The sequence below is a fragment of the Oryctolagus cuniculus genome, chromosome 5 (genome assembly GCF_051225735.1).
Source record: "Oryctolagus cuniculus isolate XC-2025 breed Fujian yellow rabbit chromosome 5, ASM5122573v1, whole genome shotgun sequence".
Lineage (NCBI taxonomy): Eukaryota > Metazoa > Chordata > Mammalia > Lagomorpha > Leporidae > Oryctolagus > Oryctolagus cuniculus.
Genome location: NC_142871.1, coordinates 97,476,568 through 97,495,472, shown reverse-complemented (window position 1 = coordinate 97,495,472; position 18,905 = coordinate 97,476,568). Strand labels below are relative to the sequence as shown.

Here is an 18,905-nt window from a genome sequence, read left to right as displayed (position 1 = left end):
CATAGAATAAGTCTTAATTCCAGTAACTCAGTCCAGTCCGGGTTGCTCCCCACAGATCCCCCTTTCTTTTTATTTTTTGGCGTTGATACGCACCTGTCTTCGGTGTCCCGTGGCACACACTCTGCTCTGCTTGCTAGAGTCGCCCACAGGTCCTTACAAGTCCTATCAATCAGGCAAACCGAATCCGGGTCCTCTCTTTGCCATGTTGTGAGGAGGTTTTTAGGCGCTGATGCGTGCCTGTGTTTGGTGCCCTGCAGCGCATGCTCTGCTCTGCCTGCAGGTGCTTACAAGCCCTATCAGGCAAACCGAATCCAAGCCTTCTCATTGCCGTCTTGTGGGGAGACTTATTAGTGTTGGTTCGTGCCTATCTTCGGTGACCTGCGGCGCATAAGCTGCTAGCCGCCCGCAGGTGCTCACCGCCTTCCTAATCAGGCAGACCGAATCCAAGCTCTCTCATTGCTGTGTTGTGGGGAGGCCTTTCTCTATTTCTCTATCTCCGGGCATTCCTATTTCTCCCATTTTACTTCTATCTTCCAGCATTCCTATTTCTCTCATTTTACTTCTAAACTTCTGTTTCTCTTATCCCTGCGGCTTCCCGGCGCCCGCCCCGAGGCTGCTTCTCAGCACCTCGCCCCGCGGCAGCTTCACGGCTCTTCACGGCTTGGCTTCGCGCGCACACTCCGCAGTCTCCACGCCCTTCGCGTCCGCACCACAGCCTCCGCCAGCCCCGCGTTCCCTATCCATTCACGCCCCGTGCTCTCTCTGCACACGGCGGCTTCCACGAGTCACACAGCCCCAGCTCACGTTTCTGCCACCACCGGCATTCAGTCCAAGTTGCCCGGACTAACCTGGCGAATTCCAACCTGGGGGCCCACGTCTCTGCCTCTGGTTCCAGATCTTCGCCTCTTGCTCCCCGGGCTGACTTGAAGAATTCCAAGATGGCTTCTGTTTCCGCCTTGGCCTGCACTCGCGGCTTCATCCTCCCTAACATTTTTCTCTACCCGGTACGTTTCCCCAAGCTTTCCTCCAACAATACTCCTCCCTCATTTCTCCTGGCCTCTCCCCACAGTCCATATCCAAGTCTGTTTGTTCTAGCTTTCACTTTCGCTTTCGACCTTAGAGATTTCTCCCAGCTTCCCCCCGTAGTCCGTATCTGAGTCTATGCCTAGGCTTTCAATAGCTTCTTCCGGCACCTTTTTCGTCCGGCTTTTCCCTAGGCTGTTTACTAGTCTCTCTCTCCGATATTTTCCCATTTCTTCCCTCCTAAGTTTCCTATCCGTCCTAGGTTTCCTATCCGAGTCACGGCACCATTATGTCGCTCCTCCTCTTCGTGGAGGAACGACACTAAGCCCTGCCTAGGCTTCATATCCGAGTCACGGCACCATTATGTCGCTCCCCCTCTTCGTGGAGGAACGACACTAAACCCTGCCTAGGCTTCATATCCGAGTCACAGCACCATTATGTCGCTCCCCCTCTTCGTGGAGGAGCAACACTGAACCCTGCGCTGTTCTTTCGTCTGCTCGGCCCTCCCCGGGTTTGCTGCTGGTTCTTCCCGGGTTGGCTACTATCCCTTCCACCTCCGTGGAAGGGCAGTTCCCCCGGCCACATTCCCCACTTCCGCAGGGGAGCGGCACACCGCCAGCCGGCTCTCTCGGGGGCTGCACAGGTGTTCCTTCAGATGTTCCCCTTAGATGTTCCTGGTGCATGCCGTCTCTCTCCTCCTTTATAGTCCTCCTCCGCCAATCCTAACTCGGCTGCCCACACGCCGAGTACACTGCTCTCCTCCAATCAGGAGCAGGTCCTGCAGCTTGTCAAGTTGGTGAGAGGCAGCTGGGTAGAAGCTGTTGCCTCCTCTCCCAGCGCCATATTGTGGGAGAGCAGATGCATAGAATAAGTCTTAATTCCAGTAACTCAGTCCAGTCCGGGTTGCTCCCCACACTCTCTCCCTTCCCTCTTTCCCTCTCCATTTCAAATAAAGTAAAAATAAACAAATTTTTACAAATGTCTTTAATCTGCATTCAAGTTTCTTAACATAATGAACTCCTTAACAGGATGAAATGAAAACTCTCCTCTTTCACATGATACCTAGCAGTGACTTTTCACTAATTTCCCCACAACCAGCCTCTTGGTTCTCATATTGATCCCTGTGGTCGTCAGTTAGCCTCTCAAAACAGACTAGATAAAATTACCCCATACTCTAGTATCCTTCATACAAATCCTGTTACCTGAAAGATAAGGCCCACATTTCACCAAGCAGGTTCACTTCCTTCATCTGCATTGTGACTTGCCCACTGCGTTTTTTTCAGTCTTCAGGCCCAGAAGTCCAACCCCACTGGACTGTTCACTCAATGATTGGACCTTTCAAATCTAAAACCACGCTTGCGTTTCATTCTCTTTCCATGAAGTATCTTTCCACCATCTTCCAAAATTTCTATCTGTCCCATTATTTTGCGAATTTCTCCCTATAATATGAACCTCATGAGGCCTATAACCCTTTTGTATTTCTGTCTTATCCCCTCATACCCAGCAGCTGGCACAACATGTCCCATAGTCATCAATCTGGAGGGCAGAGACCATATCTCACTGACCTTTGTGTCCAGTGCCAAGACCCACTTGCAGTGAGTATCCCACAGACACTGGTTGAATTGAATGAACCCCAGATTTTGAAATTTTAATATTTTTCAAGACCTACCCCAGATGTAGCATCTCTCTGAAACTTTACCAAATACCAGTGGTTCTATCTACTAGCTCCTTGTTCTTTCCTGACACACTTCTGACAAGAACACTGTAGTGCTTGGTTCCTCCTCCTCCATTGTAGTATACCTTTTTTTTCTTTACAATATCGTTATCCTATAATTTGAACTGATTTTTGAATCACAAGAAGAGTTTACTTCATAGAATTCATCACAAATGTAGGAGCTGGTACTCCACCACTTCAGTAATTTCAGCCATCACAATTTCCCATGTGGGCATTTCGTATGCCATTTATAGTCCTTTAACCAACCCAGACTTACAACCTGAAATGGCAACCCAGTGTAAATGAAATTCTTTCCCATAATTGGTATATTAAGCCCATATTAATGTATCTAGAGGCAATGTGAGGAATTTGTTAGCTCTTTCTTTTTAACTAGGTATTGACTTTATGACAAGAACTTGCCTTTAATTCCTGTTAAATCATATTTTATTGCTTGGGATGGATTTCAGTTGTAATTCCACATACGGTTTTCATCATTATTCTTTTTGAGTGAACAGTTTGTTGAATGACTTGTTTATTGAATGAATAAATTAATTATATATTAATACCAGAAAAATCTTGACCAAAAGGATATCCAAAAAAGACTTTTCAATGCTAAGTCAGGACAGATAGTAATAACAAATTGCCTGTCTTCCAACGGTTCTCATGGTGTGGTTCCTGGACTGGCTGTCCCTGCAAACTAATCAGAAATGCAGACTATAAGATCTCATGCGAGAACTTACCGATACGGAAACTATGGCAGTGGGGGCCAGAAAGCTGGTTTTAACAAGCTCTCTGTTGATTGTGATATATTAAATTTTGAGAAACTGTCATGGTTTATGAAGCTGATAATTTGCTCTGTTCGTTTGACTTACCATCATCACTGTGTTTGAAGGTTTTTTTCTTGTAACAAGGAACAGCAGATTTCATTTCCAATTTATTCCGAATATGAGCAGGGTAGTCTTCATCAGGTTAAACTGTTAGATCCACTCTGTTCTTATTTGTAAAATAAGCAAAATAACAATCTGTCAGCACTCCAGGGAGAAATGCAATATATGCATAAAGCAACCAACTATACTTAAGGTATAATTTATATTTATCTCCATCCCCTTTGCTCCTTCTTCCTTTTGATTTTTATGTTTATTAAAATACTTATTTATTGATACTCCTTTGTTATGATTCAGTCTGCTTTAGATACAGAAGAATTTCTAAATTTTTTATCATTCCTACTGAGTTACGTTTCCATTTGACCATGAATCTTCTACCATCCCTGCCCAACAATTTCATAAAGAGTACTTATAGTGGATATCATGGACAGATCTTCCATATGGAACTCACCTTCAAAGACCTGAGTTCATCAACATCACTTTTCATGAGTTCAACATAATTGCAATCAACAAGTATTACTAAGCCCACCCAATAGATTGGGCAATGGTATTGGGGACAAGGGATACTGTGGTGAGTTAAACAGTCCATTTTCTCAAGAACCTCCTAGCTGAATGGGTTTATTTTATTTATCCAGCTGAATTCTCCTTCTACACCAGAATTTATTTTTCCGAAGAAGAAAGCTACCACTCAGTGACTGAAGTAGGGGAACACGATAACATTAAAAGGGTTATTATGTTCAAGAAGGAAAAGACACCCAGCAAGTCTCAGAGTATAACACTCTAATTTTTTAAACCAGCCCTTCAATAACTTATAACCACTAGAAGAATTTCCAGTTACCAAATTTGCCAGGAAGTTCTGGGAATATAAACTTGCTTCTAATCATTACTGAAAATGGAAATATTCTATTTTGAAAGGGATTGATTAATTTCAGTGTTACAACCATGATTTTATTCAAATACATTATGTTGATCAGGTATTCAAAAGTTTATGGAGAAAAATCTAGTGGTTTCTTTGTGAGCATGATTTGCTGAAATTGTACATCTCATCAACTTCTTTAGCAAAAGTATAGAACAGAGATTTGCCTTGCCCACAAATAAAATATAATATATAGCCCACACAAAGATCTCAAAAAGGGATTGTTTATGAAAGGAATAGTGGTAGTTTTTCAGCCAAAAATAATCTAAAACGGACTTGCTACTTCCAAGTATATGCTCATTTAATATTTTGGTAGATATCGTACCATTAAGAAAGGTGATACCAATTTACATTTTTTCACTATCAGGGTAAAAGTATATATTTTCCCAAACTCACACCAATCCTAGATTTTGCAGTCTTTCTATTCTTTATCACAAGCACTCAACTAAACATTATAATTTGATGTCCTTATTTGCATGACATAGATAGATTGAACATAATCTTATGTCTGTATTAGCATAATGTATTTCTTCCTATGTGTTGGCTGTGCTCTTTATACAAGTTCTTAATTATGTGTTCACCTTTTTGTCTCCCAATTTCATCATAGATTTTGCAAATATTTTTGTGAATTTAGTGTATTTTTTTTAATTTTGGTTATGTGGCCAATGCTTACTAATAGAGAATTTAGTTCACTAGAAGATCATACATAAACACAGTGAAATATTGCACAACCATTAAACAACTTGGGGTAGCTCTCAATGTCTGGATATGGGTAAATGAGTATCACACACTACTGCATTTATTTGACAACAGGATAAAGGCTAGCTTGAGTTTGGTATCCCATTTATATGTGAAATGTGTTACTGGATGGGTACATGATCTTTTTGCTTTGTTTATTAATAAAGGAATTCAAATCTTGTAAGTTTGAAAAGTATTTCATACTCTCTTTTAGGGATTCTTAGGGCAATAGCAATTATTAAATTTTCTAAAAAGACCTACAATAGAGAAACATGCCTTTACATTGTTGAACAGAGGATTTTTCAAACTTAATTGATCAATAAATTCTTCAAATTAAAAAAAATGTATAATTTGGACCAGGATTCTGTAGAGCAGAATTTGAGACTGCTAACATGGAAAACCACCTGGAAGGACATTCACCAAAATTATAGAAGTGGTCATTTCCAGATACTGGAACCTTAGGTGACTTCTACTTTGTTTTAATATTTTTCTCTAATATCTAGATGTTTTATTAAAAGCAGGCACAAGAGTACTTCAAAAAGTTTGTAGAAATGGAATTTAGATACATTCATTTTGGTGAAAAAATTTGAAATCTATGCACATGATAGGCCTTCAGCAAGTTAATAAAAATGCTTATTATGAAAAACCTATGCATGAATTTCAAATTTTTGGCACCAAAAAAGTCTTTGAACTCTATTTTTCCACAAACTTTAAAAAGTACCCACATATTACTTTACAGTTAGAATAAATAATATAATCTTTTTCAGTTTGAAAATAAGGAGAAAAATCAGTAAAGCAAACCAAGTTCAAGGATTTAAAAATAAATCATCAGTTTAACTGACTTGTCATGAAACTATTAATGATATTTGCTTTTTTAAACATAAAGGCTGTCAAGATCACCTACTATTATTTGTCCTGTCACATGAGATGAGTTAGGCTGATTCTGTTCTATGCACTTCCTAGAAACTAGAGAGTATGTATTTTTGTGCTAATACACCCCCACTGCACTAGGCAAAAGGATAAAAAGAGATATGGGGATTAAAAAATAATGGATTGACAGAAAGCTGGGTATATTAGCGTTATAATAGACCAAGATCTCCACATATCTCTTGAAGTTCAGCAACTATCCACTTCCTCCAGAAATGTATCTGAGTAACTTCTTCATAGCAGTGTTGTGTTTCAAGACAGGAAGAAAGTAGGGGTATTATTCAAGTCTCATTGACTTTCTCCTTAAAATGAATATATTTACTACTTTCTTTACATAGGCTTCTAACTCTGTACTTGTTAAAAAAGAAAAAAAAGACCTTTAGAAACTAAAACAAGCTTCAACTCGGAAAAAATGCAGCTGAGCCTGAATAACGTGAGATCTCAGCGAGAACATTTCTCATCAGCATTTATGCACAAAACCAAAGGCACGAGTTTTGCAAGAGATTTTCTCTCATATGGTGGCACTTATGGGCACTGCCTTCTTGGGCAAGCAGGAACTTGGAAGAAGCAATGCTGATTCCAGCAAAAAGGTTTTATTAAACTGTAGACAAACTACAAATGGTATTCATATCAGAGGGGATGCTGCCAAAGGCCTCAGGGGCAAGAAAAACTCAGTGCAGGGTGGCACCACAGGCCTGTGACTCAAGCTTAGTCAAAAGTGTTATGTTGGAGTCTTCCAAGGTTACTTTAAAAAAAAAAAAAAAAAAAAAAAAAAAAAAAACAAGGCTCTACAAGCTCCACACATCTGAGGGAGTTGGGGAACAACTGGTTCTGGGCAAAGAAATTATTAGAGCTAAAACTGAAAACAAAAATAAAGTTCCCCATCAGAAAAGTCCAACAATCAGGAGTCTATGAATCCAAGATGGAACTGTCAGCAGTAATCATGGCTGCCCACTCCACATTGCTGGCACAACTGAAGGAGCTTTCAGTGGATACAATAAGCAGTTTTCATCTAGGTGTCTAAATGTGCCAGCACAGCAGAGAACAGCACAGAGCTGAGAAAATCTTGGTATTCGTTGTTTAATGACTTCTAACTCAGAAGAAGAAATTAAATTGAGGAAGAATTCATGTTCACAATACACTGCTCCTGACAACTTACATGTTTTAAAAACCATATATGTGTGTCTTATTTTTTTTACATGAATGAGAAGACAATTTAGAATAGTAAAGACTGCTCAAAATTTCGATAGGAAACCTCAGATTTCCCTAGAGGTCATTGATTCTGCCCTTGACTCACACTATTCTGATATGTGCAGTGAAAATAGGGGAAATAGCAGTCATCAGAAATCAAAGACCCATGTTATTCAAGTTATTCTTGCCAATTTTTTGTCACCTGATCTGTTCAATGCCATGCTAGACACATAAAGGACATTCAAAAAAGAAGCCTTAAATATGACTAAATTGACTCTCTACATTTTCAGGTATATATGTTCTGCTTTTTCTTGAAGTTCAGTCAATAATCCTAATAGATTTGTACCACACTGTGTTATAGATGGACCTTGCTCAGTTTGAAGTAACTTTACCAAGCATCAAGTAATAATTAGAGCCACACTACTAGTATTAGTAGAACACTGTACTAACAGCTTCATGGTTTTTAATATAGAAATCATATAAGCCTGGTCCTATAATTATTCTAATTTCACAAGGAGGAAACCGATTCATAAACAATTAAGCAATGTGCTTACAGTCACATAACTAGGAAGTGACAGAACAAGGATTTGAACCCAGGGAGTCTGGCTACAGAGGTTGCACACACATGGCGTACCCTGGCACCTTGGCTCCACATATTCTACAAACATTTGTAGTACGATTCTTTGACTTCCTAAAATCACAGAGCAGTATTTGCACTTCTCACCTCCAGGTCAATGCTCTTGGTTTCTAAATTTGGGAACAGCTCAACTGGCTACCTGTAAGTAAATGAATTCCCAGAGATGAACCATGGTATTCCACTGAAAAAAAAAAAAATTCAAAGATTCACAGGATTATATGACAGCCCCCACTGGCAAGTCCTCCTTTTCATCCAGTCTGGTTAACACTCATCCCTTGGTCTTCAGTACACACAGAGAACAGCGCCCTCTTCAGACCAATACTTAAGGAAAACCTAACTGGAATAGTAATAGTCCCAGAATTAGACATTCTTGTTTCTGAGCTTCACTATGGCTCTTCACTAACCAGCCTTTGTGATTAGGGGAAACATTCGATCTCTTGCAGTCTAATTCCACGCCTACAAAATAAATACATCAAGTAAATTTCTTTAAAAAAATATTTAGTTTTGAAAAATGTATATGAGCATGTCTATGAGAGTGTCTATAACAGAATCTAGATACTAAACAAATATTTGTTACACTAAATATACTTTTGGCAAGATATACAGTATTTCAATAATTTTTATGTATTCTTGAATTTTCCCTCTTTCACTCATTTTAGCTATTTCACTGTGTCTAGCTACATTTTCCAGATGGAGTACTGCCTGCAAATAGGAGAGAAGGCTATAAAGTGCTAAGAAGAGTATTCAAATTTGCCATGTGGCTGGCGCCACAGCTCACTAGGCTAATCCTCCGCCTGCGGCACTGGCACCCCAGGTTCTATTCCCGGTTGGGGCGCCAGATTCTGTCCCGGCTGCTCCTCTTCCAGTCCAGCTCTCTGCTGTGGCCCGGGCGTGCAGTGGAGGATGGCCCAAGTGCTTGGGCCCTGCACCTGCATGGGAGACCAGGAGGTAGCACCTGGCTCCTGGCTTCAGATCAGCACAGCACGCCGGCCATAGTGGCCATCTGGGGGGTGAACCAAAGGAAGGAAGACTTTTCTCTCTGTCTCTCTCACTAACCCTGCTTGTCGAAAAAAAAAAAAAATTGCCATCTGTGTAGTGACATCAGTAACACTCCTCATCTCAAAATGATAATTGTGAATTGTATTAATGATAACACTCATAAAAATTCTAAGGTGATAATTATTAATAAATAACTTTTCAGGAAACTTTCCAGATTAGAATAACATACTTGAGATAATCTGAACTCTAGCCACCCCTTCTCTGCTATGACAGACTCTAAAGTCCTGGGATCTGTCTGATTGGTACAGTGTCAGTCTCCTGCCCACATCCTGAATGTACTCAAGACAAATAGAAGAATAAGATCCCTCCTTGATTATTCTATTAGGAGAAAAAAACACACTTGGAAACACTTCACATCAAGACCTCGTATGATAGTTATTTCCCAAAGGAAATGCCAGTTCTGCAATATTGGGCAAAGAAAGAACAAATGTGCACTAAATATAGTAATGCATATGTCCATTCAGGTTTTCTTTAACACAGTCACAAAGTGACTAACCATGTGCTATTTCTGATGTAATGCAATCTGGCACTCTGTAACCAGATTTAATAGATTACGATCTTCCTGCTGAACCCCAGGACAGAAAGTTTGGATTGCATTAAAATAGATTTTATAAAGAATCTAGGAAGGCCCCTTTGCTCTTTATTTCCAAAATCTGCTTATAAAATAGTTCTGCTTGGAATCCAACAATCACAATAGTATATTAAAATATGTATATAATTCTGCAAAAAAACTAACTTGTTTCACAATGTTGTTTCATCCAGAGTGATTTAACCATATGATCATTATTTTCTTTTTATTTTACTATAATTATTCACAAAACAAATACAGTGAGTTGTCATTTCAAAGAGTGTTGTATAGCATCTGATACACAGGGTGTGCATATCAGAATCATTTGTATATTCCTTTTTAAACACACATGCGCTCTCCCCAACTCCAGTTAGTGGAGGTAGAAGAATCAGTAAAGATCTCTGTATTCTTTAAGTACCAAGAAGTGACAATCTTAAGTACTTTAAATACCAAAATCAACAATCTTAAGGCAAATAAATGTCTTATAGAACCCAACATGAACCAAGTTCCTTTAGTGGTGATGTAAAATATTAACCACTTTATTAGATCTAGATAATAAGCAAAAATGAAATTAAAAATAACACAGACACAAATATTTAAAAGGGAAAATGAAATATCACCACTGTTTCCATATTCCAAAATAACTGAACAATTAGTTAAGTTTCTTCGCAGTTATATACTCACATATATATTTTTGGATACACACTTTTATATCACGTTCTTTTTATAAAGCATCTTGTAATGAGCAATCCTTATGTTGATATGATTTACTACATTTATTGATTTATAAATGTTGACCTATCCTTGCATTCCAGGTTTAAATCCCATTTTCTCATGGTGTCTGATCTTCTTGATTTAGCGTAGAGCTGAGTTTGCTTAGATTGTGTTGAGAAGTTTGCCTCTGTGTTCAAGGATATTGCTCCATAGTTTTAACTTTGTTTACATTGTGTCTTTGGTATCAGTAATGCTGACCTTCTAAAAAGAGCATGGCAGTATTCCACCCTTTTTAATATTCTGAAACTGTTTTAAAAGTACCAGAGCTAGTTCCTCTTTAAATATTTTGTAGAATCCAATTGTAACCCATCAGGTTCTGGACTTTTCTTTAATGGGAGCCTTTTAATTTTTGTTCCAATCTTACTATTGGTTAATGGTCTGTTTGAATTTCTCTGTATCTTCTTGATATAATCTTGGTAAGTAATGTGTATACAGGAATTCATCCATCATTTTGAGGTTTTCCAGTGATCCTTTGTATTTCAAAGGCATCATTTGTAATGTCTCTTATTCATCTCTACTTTTATTTATTTACGTCTCTTTTTTATTTGTTGTTTTGGTAGAGATTTCTCTATTTTGTATATTTTTTTAAAAAACCAAGCTTTAATTTTTGACCTTTTGTATTTTTTAGTTTCCATTTCATGCATTTCTGCTTTACTTATTATTTCTTACAACCTGCTAATTTTGAATTTGGTGTTTTCTTATTTCTCTAAGTTCCTGATATGTATTATTAGGGTGTTTTTTTTATTTTTTAATGTAAGAACTTTTTGATATAAACTTACTTCTTAATACTGATTTTGCTGTATCCCACAGGTTTTGAAATGTTGTGTTTTCATTTTCAATTGTTTAAAGGAATTTTTTTATTTTCTTTTAAGTTACTGAATGATCAGTGTTCTTCAATTTTTTGTATTTGTAAATTTCCTATTGTTCTTATTGTTGATTTCTAGGGTTTTTTTTTTTTTTTTTTGTAGTCTGAGAAGATACATGGTACAATTTCTGTGGTTTTTAAATTGACTGAAACTGGATTTCTGGACTAATATATGCTCTATTCAAGAAAATGTTCCATGTGCTGATGAGAAGAATGTATATTCAGAAGCTGTTGGGTGAAATGTTCTGTAAATGTCTGTTAGCTCCATTTGCTCTATAAAGTGGTTCAGCTCTGATGTACTTTTGTTGATTTCTGTATGAATGATCTGTCCCATTGATGACAGTTAGGTGTTGGAGTCTCCCACTATTATTGTATTAGGGTCTATCTATCTCTCCCTTTAAGTCAAGTAATATTTGCTTTATATATCTGATTGGTCTTGTGTGGGAGCATATGTATTTATAACTGTTAAATATATTTACAACTGTGTAATTGCTCCTCTAATCAACATATAATGTCCTTGGCTCTCTTTACAGTTTTTGATTTAAAGTTTGTTTTATCTGATACAAGTCTAGCTACTCCAGTTCATTTTTTTGCTTCCATTTGCGTGGTATATCTTTTTCCAGCCCTTCACTTTCAGTCTGTGTATCTTCATTTGTGAAGTGAGTTTTTTATAGGCAACATATAGTTGGGTCTTATTTTTTATTAATTTAGCCAACCAGCAACTTTTGAATGGAGAATTTAATTCATTTACCTTCAAGATCAATAGTAATAGATAAGAACTAACTCTTGTAATTTTATTGATTGATTACTCATTGTATCTGCTCTAATAGTGAACTTTGTACTATTGTGTGTTTTCATGATGATTACTTCTAATTAAGGACTTTCTTTAGAATTTCTTAAGGCTCATCTGATGATGATGTATTCTCTGTTTTCTCCTGTCTAGGAAATATTTTATTTCCCCTTCATTTATTAAGGATAGCTTTACTGGATATAGTAATAATCATGGTTTTAAGTCTTTTTCTTTCAAGACCTTGAATATATCATCCTCTTTTGGCCTGTAGGTTTCTGCTGAGAAATCTGCTGCTGGTCCAATGTGTTTTACTTTATATGAAACTTGACATATTTCTCTCACTGGCTTATGGATTCTCTCATTTTCTAACATTTGACAAGTTGATTATAATATGCCTTGGAGAAGGTATTTTTTGTTGAGTCTGGTTAAGGTCTTTTGGGCTTCTGATATCTGTATGTTAAAATCTTTCTGTAGATTTGGTAGGTTTTCAACTACTATTTTATGAAGTAGGTTCTCAATACCATTTGCCTTCTCTTCTCCTTCAGGTATCCTTACAACATAAACATCTGTTCACTTAATGGTGTCCCATTTATCTCATAGGATTTCTTCATTCTCTTTAATCCCTTTCACTTTATCATACCCTATTGATTTCTACTGGCCTATGTAAGTGTTTTGAATCTTTTTTAAACTGCTTATTTATTTTCAACTACTTGGAAGATAGAGCAACGGATCTTCCATCTTCTGGTTCACTCATCCAAATGCTATAAGAAATGGGGCTGGACCAGGACAAAACCCAGATTCTGAAACATCACACAGGTCTTCTGTGAGGGTTACAGTAGCCCAAGCACTCAAGCCATTCTCTGCTTCCTTCCAGGATTATTTAGTACAAAGGTGGACTGGAAGCAAAGGTGTGAAGACTCAAATTGGTACTCAGATAGGTGATCAGGGGGTCCCGAGTGGCAACTTGTGCCCCTGTGCCACAATGTTCATCTATTTTTAATGATAAATTAGGTTTCAGCAACTTATTTTTAATTTTCTCTTTGTTTTATTTAAGAGACAGAGAGAGACAGAAATCACTCATCAGTTTCATTCCCCAAATGCTTGCAATGTCTTCTAACTAGGGCCAAAGCCAGGAGCTTGAAACTGAACCAAGTCTCCCAAGTGAGTGGCAAAGATCCAACAACTTGAGTCAGTATTTGCTACCTCCCTGAGTGTATGTTAGTAAAAAGGTGGAATCAGGAGTAGAGGTGGAGCACAAACCTAGGTGCTCCAATATAAGATGCAGGCATCACAAGCAGCATCTTAACCACTACATCAAATGATGTAAGCTTTGCTTTAGCCTCAAATAAGTAAATCCCTATCAACACTTATTGGGATTTGAGAGGGGAGGGCGGAAGGCGAGGAGGCAGGTATTGGTCTGGTTCATTCTTCAATTGGGCTCCAGTCAAAATTCTATCTGAGGATCAGGTTAATTATTCCCAATCCAATGCCTGATGTCTTCCATATTTCCATGTGGTACAGATAAACATAGTGGAAACATAGTGGAAATAATCCTCCAACACCACCCCCTAGACAGCTTCCGTTCCTAACAGATTATGCCCATTTGAACCCACAGCATGAACTGCAACCAGATATCTTCCTATTTCTACCCCATTTACCTCAGTTTTAATTGTCTCAAGATGCACAAGTAATCCTCCACCACATTGCTGTCTAACTTTTGACAGTTCATTATCAGAAAAGTCAGGCAGCTTTGCCAACATGACTTAAATATTTATTCTAAGATATTATTAAAGAAAGGTAAAGGATGTAAATTCTTACAAACCGGTTTATCAAAAAATACAGGCAATTTGCCCAAGAAACATTTTATTTATTAAGATCCATTTAAGATCTGTTCCTCAATCTGAAACTATTACATCATGGACTTGGCACAATCCAAGTAAATAACGTGTTTCCCATTTTGAAATATAAGCCTTAATCTACTTGAGCCTGGATGCTAATATCTTATAAATATTCTCCAATGACTTCTCTCATCTGAACACTTCAAGTATGATCATGAAAGCATTCTTGTTTTTTTTTTTTTTTCGATTTTTTTTTATTTGAAAGACAAAGGTAAAGAGTGAGGGGGGAGAAGGAAAAGAGATGGAGAGAAGGAAGGGGAGAGAGAGGGAGGGAGGGAGGAAGGGAGGGAGGGGGAGGGAGAGAGAGAGAGAGAGAGAGAGAGAGAGAGAATCTTCCATTCTATCCACTCATTCACTCCCTGAATGCCTGCGATAACTGGGACTGAGTCAGGCCAAAGCCAGGAGCCAGGAACTCCACCTGGATCTCCCACGTGGGTGGTAGGGACCCAAGCATTTGGGTTATCTTTTGCTACCTTCCCAGGTACATTAGTAGGTGGCTGGCTCAGAAGTGGAAGAGCTTTGACTAGAAAGGGTGTTCATATGGAATGGTGGCTTAACCTGCTGTACCACAATGCTGGTCTCGCATTCTTCTATAATGCATTATGTCTAATAAATTGGTTTTGACTGAGTAATAGATTTCCTGGAAGTCTTCCAGAGAGTTGACATTTCTAGAGATACTTGTTACTTTAATGAGCTTCATTTGTTCACTAAAAGAAAAGTGAGAATAGAAAACTATTTTTTCCTGTTCCAAAAACGTAAGAGTCACTTGTCTAGATTTCTAGCTGATTCATCCCCCGGGTGTATATCAGAGACTGATGAGTGAAGTACATGTCTTTAATTTTTTCAAATATGTGGAATTTGATGTGTCAAAATGTGACTAGGATAGCTCATTATTTTATCAATATCAGTCCAAACATTGGCTATATAATTGTCTTTGGATTCCCTCCAAGATTCTGCGGTAGACCGACTATAAGAATTACATCTGGACTTTGTTTTGATTTCCATTACAGCTTTATTTTTAAACTGTTTTAGAGGATATCATTTAAAGCTATAAGTTTTAATTAAAACATCTTAGTACTGGCATAAAAACTGACACATAGATCAACAGTGCATAATAGAGAGCCCTGAAATTAATCCAAATATATACACTCAACTGATATTTGAGAAAAGTGCCATGGACATATACTGGAGAAAGTATATTCTCTTCAATATATGGTGTTGGAAAAACTGGACATGTATATGTAGAAGAATGAAATTAGATGCTTGCTTCTCACAATATGCAAAGACCTAAATTTAAGACCAGAAACTATGAAACTGCTAGAAGAAAATGTAGGGGATTTAGACAGTGGTATAGGAGATGATTTCTTGGATAAGACCCCCAAAATACAGGCAACAAAGGCAAAACTAAACAAATTAGATTATATGAAACTCAGAAGCTTATGTACAGCAAAGGGAACAATCAATAGAGCGAAGAGACAATCTGACAGAATTGAAAAATATATTTGCAAGCTACTTATCCAACAAAGGATTAATATTGAGAAGGTATTGCAACTCAGAAAACTTACCAGCAACAAAGCAACAATCCTGTTAAGAAATAGACAGAAGACATGAATAGGCAGTCCTCAAAAGAAGAAATACAAATGGCAAACAAAAATATGAAAAAATGTTCATTATCAGTAGCTATCATGGAAATGCAAATCAAAATGGCAATGAAATACCACCTCACCCATGTCAGAATGGCTACTATCCAAAAGACAGAGAGCAACAAATAATGGCAAGGATGTAGAAAAAGTGGAATTCTCATACAATATTGATAGAAAGGCCACTATGGAAATCAGTATAGAGATTTTTTAACAAACTTTAAGTAGGTGTCCATTATCAAATGGATGAAGAAAATGTGATATATATGTATATATATATACACATGCATGAATATTATTCAGCCAAAAAAGGAATGAAATTCTGTCATTTGCAGCAAAATAATTGGAACTAGAAGACAACATGTTGAGTGAAATAAGCCAAACACAGAAAGACAAACACTATGTTTTCCCCCTTGTACATAGGAGCTAAAATCTTAAAAAGAAAGAATTGCTTGTGAGTATCAGTTTTGCTGCAAATACATCTTTTTGGCAAACTTGATTTTACATCTTTTTCAAGCAAACTGATAGAAATTATATACTACTATAGTTTTTTAATGTTAAGAATTAAACCTTTCACTATAATGGAAATTTAAAATGTTATTTCAAAAACTAGAAAAAGGGAGAAACAAGAGGTGTGAGAAGGAGAGAGGAGAAGGGAGAGAATGAAAAGAATATCATTATGTTCTTAAAACTGTATCTGCAAATCACATTTAATCTGTTAAAAACATTAAATCTAAACTTTAAAAGAATTTAATTATATAACAATGAAAAATAAAAATGAAACCGTACATAGATTAACCCTTTCTTGTCCCGTTGTCTCAGTCATCTTATGGATATTTGTTTCATAAATGTATTTTTCCTTTAAAAATGTTTCTATTTGTTTCTTGCTTGTACATAGCAATCCTCTTGATTATATATGGTGATCTTAGACCCAGTAGTTTTGTTTAATTTTCTTATTAGATTGTATTTGTTTTTGGATTATGTTGTATTATCTCTATATACAGTAGTGTCAGCAGCAGATACTGTTTGTTGCTTAAAAGTTGATCCTTATATTTTAAAAAAAGATTAAAAATAAAGCTATAAGTTCATGCTCTATTTTAATAAAAAAAATCTCATTCAAATTGGTCATTAATTTGGTTTTTTCATCTGTGCTTTAAATTGATTGTCTACACTGAGTAAACACTGTGTATGGCATTAAAGATTTTTCTTCCCAAATGGATAGATTCCTGGACACATACAACCAACCTAAATTGAGCCATGAAGACATGGAAAACCTAAATAAACTCAGCCAAGACAGAAATTGAATCAGTAATAAAGACCCTCCCAACAAAGAAAAGCCCAGGACTAGATGGATTCACTGCTGGATTCTACCAGACATTTAAAGAAGAACTAACTCCAATTCTTCTCAAGTTATTCAAAACAACTGAAAGGGAGGGAATCCTCCCAAATTCTTTCTATGAAGCCAGCATCGCCTTAATTGCTAAGCCTGAAAAAGATGCAACAGAGAAGGATAATTACAGACCAATTTCCATGATGTACATAGATGCAAAAATCCTCAAAAAATTTTAGCCAATTGAATGAAACAACACATCAGAAAGATCACCCACCGAGACCAAGTGGGATTTATCCCTGGTTTATAGGGATGGTACAACATTCGCAAATCAATCAATGATACATCACATTAACAAACTGAAGAACAAAAACCATATGATTACCTCAATAGATGCAGAGAAAGCATCTGATAAAGTACAACACCCTTTCATGATGGGAACACTAAGCAAATTAGGTGTAGAAGGAACACAATCCTCAACACAATCAAGGCAATTTATGAGAAACCCACAGCTAGTGTCCTATTGAATGGGGAAAAGTTGGAAGCATCCCCACTGAGATCTGGTACCAGACAAGAATTTCCACTCTCACCACTACTATCCAATATACTCCTGAAAGTTTTAGCCAGAGCCATTAGGCAAGAAAAAGAAATCAAAGGGTTACAAATTGGGAAGTAGGAAGTCAAATTATCCGTATTTGGAAATGACATGATTCTATATATATATATACATATATATATATACACACACACACACACACACAGGATCTAAAAGACTCCATCCAGAAGATTATTGGAACTCATAAAAGAGTTTGGTAAAGTAGCAAGATATAAAATCAATACACAAAAATCAACAGCTTTGTATAGACAGAAAATCCCATGATGAGAAAGAACTTCTAAGATCAATACTATTCACAATAGCTACAAAAAATTAAAATAAAATACCTTGGAATAAATTTAACCAAGGATGTCAAAGATCTCTATGATGAGAATTACAAAACAATAAACAAAGAAATAGAATAATAAACAAAAAATGGAAAAATCTTCCATGTTAATGGATGGGAAGAATCAATATCATCAAAATGTACATTATTCCAAAGCAAATTTACATATTCAATGAGATACCAATCAAAATACCAAAGACATTCTTCTCAGATCTAGAAAAAATGATGCTGAAATTCATATAGAAACACAGGAAATCATGAATAGCTAAAACAATCTTATATACAACAAAAGAAAATCGGACCATCACACTACCAGATTCCAAGACATACTACAAGGCAGTTATAATCAAAACATCCTGGTACTGGTACAAAAACAGATGGATAAACCAATGGAACAGAATAGAAACACCAGAAATCAATCCAAGCATTTACAACCAACTTCTTTTGACCAAGGAGCTAAAATCAATCCCTTGAACAAGCACAGTCTCTTCAACAAATGGTGCTGGGAAAACTTGATTTCCACATACAGAAGTTGAAGCAGGATTCCTAACTTACACCTTACACAAAAATCAACTCAAAATGATTAAAGATCTAAGTCTATAAAACAACACCATCAAATTATTAGAGAACATTGAGGAAACCCTGCAAGACATTGGCACAGGCAAAGAGCTGTTGAAGGAGACCCCAGAGGAACAAGCAATCAAAGTCAAAATCAACACATGGGATTACATCAAATTGAGAAGCTTCTGTTCTGCAAAACAAACACTCAGAGAAGTAAAGAGGCAATCTATGGAATGGGACACATTATTTGCAAAGTATGCAACAGATAAAAGATTAATAACCAGAATCTATAACAAGCTCAAGAAACTCCACAATAACAAGATAAACAACCCACTTAAGAACACTTAAGAAATTTGAACAGATATTTTTCAACAGAGGAAATATAAATGGTCAACAGACACATGAAGAAATGCTTAGGATCAAAAGCTATCAAGCAAATGCAAATCAAA

The 18,905-nt window shown here is 37.0% G+C and overlaps 1 long non-coding RNA gene across 2 annotated transcripts in view; it reads right to left on the bottom strand.

Annotated features, from left to right (window-relative positions):
- The window catches only part of LOC149126587 (uncharacterized), a 122,698-nt gene that overhangs the window by 15,612 nt on the left and 88,181 nt on the right, over positions 1-18,905 (bottom strand). Inside the window, exons 2-3 of one of the 2 annotated variants that reach the window (XR_016233431.1) lie at positions 3,610-3,730; positions 3,290-3,434 (exon numbers count right to left, since the gene is read on the bottom strand). This is a non-coding gene — a long non-coding RNA (uncharacterized LOC149126587). Of the gene's footprint in view, positions 1-3,289; positions 3,435-3,609; positions 3,731-18,905 lie in introns of those variants that run through there. The other variant, XR_016233432.1, reaches the window with a different exon arrangement.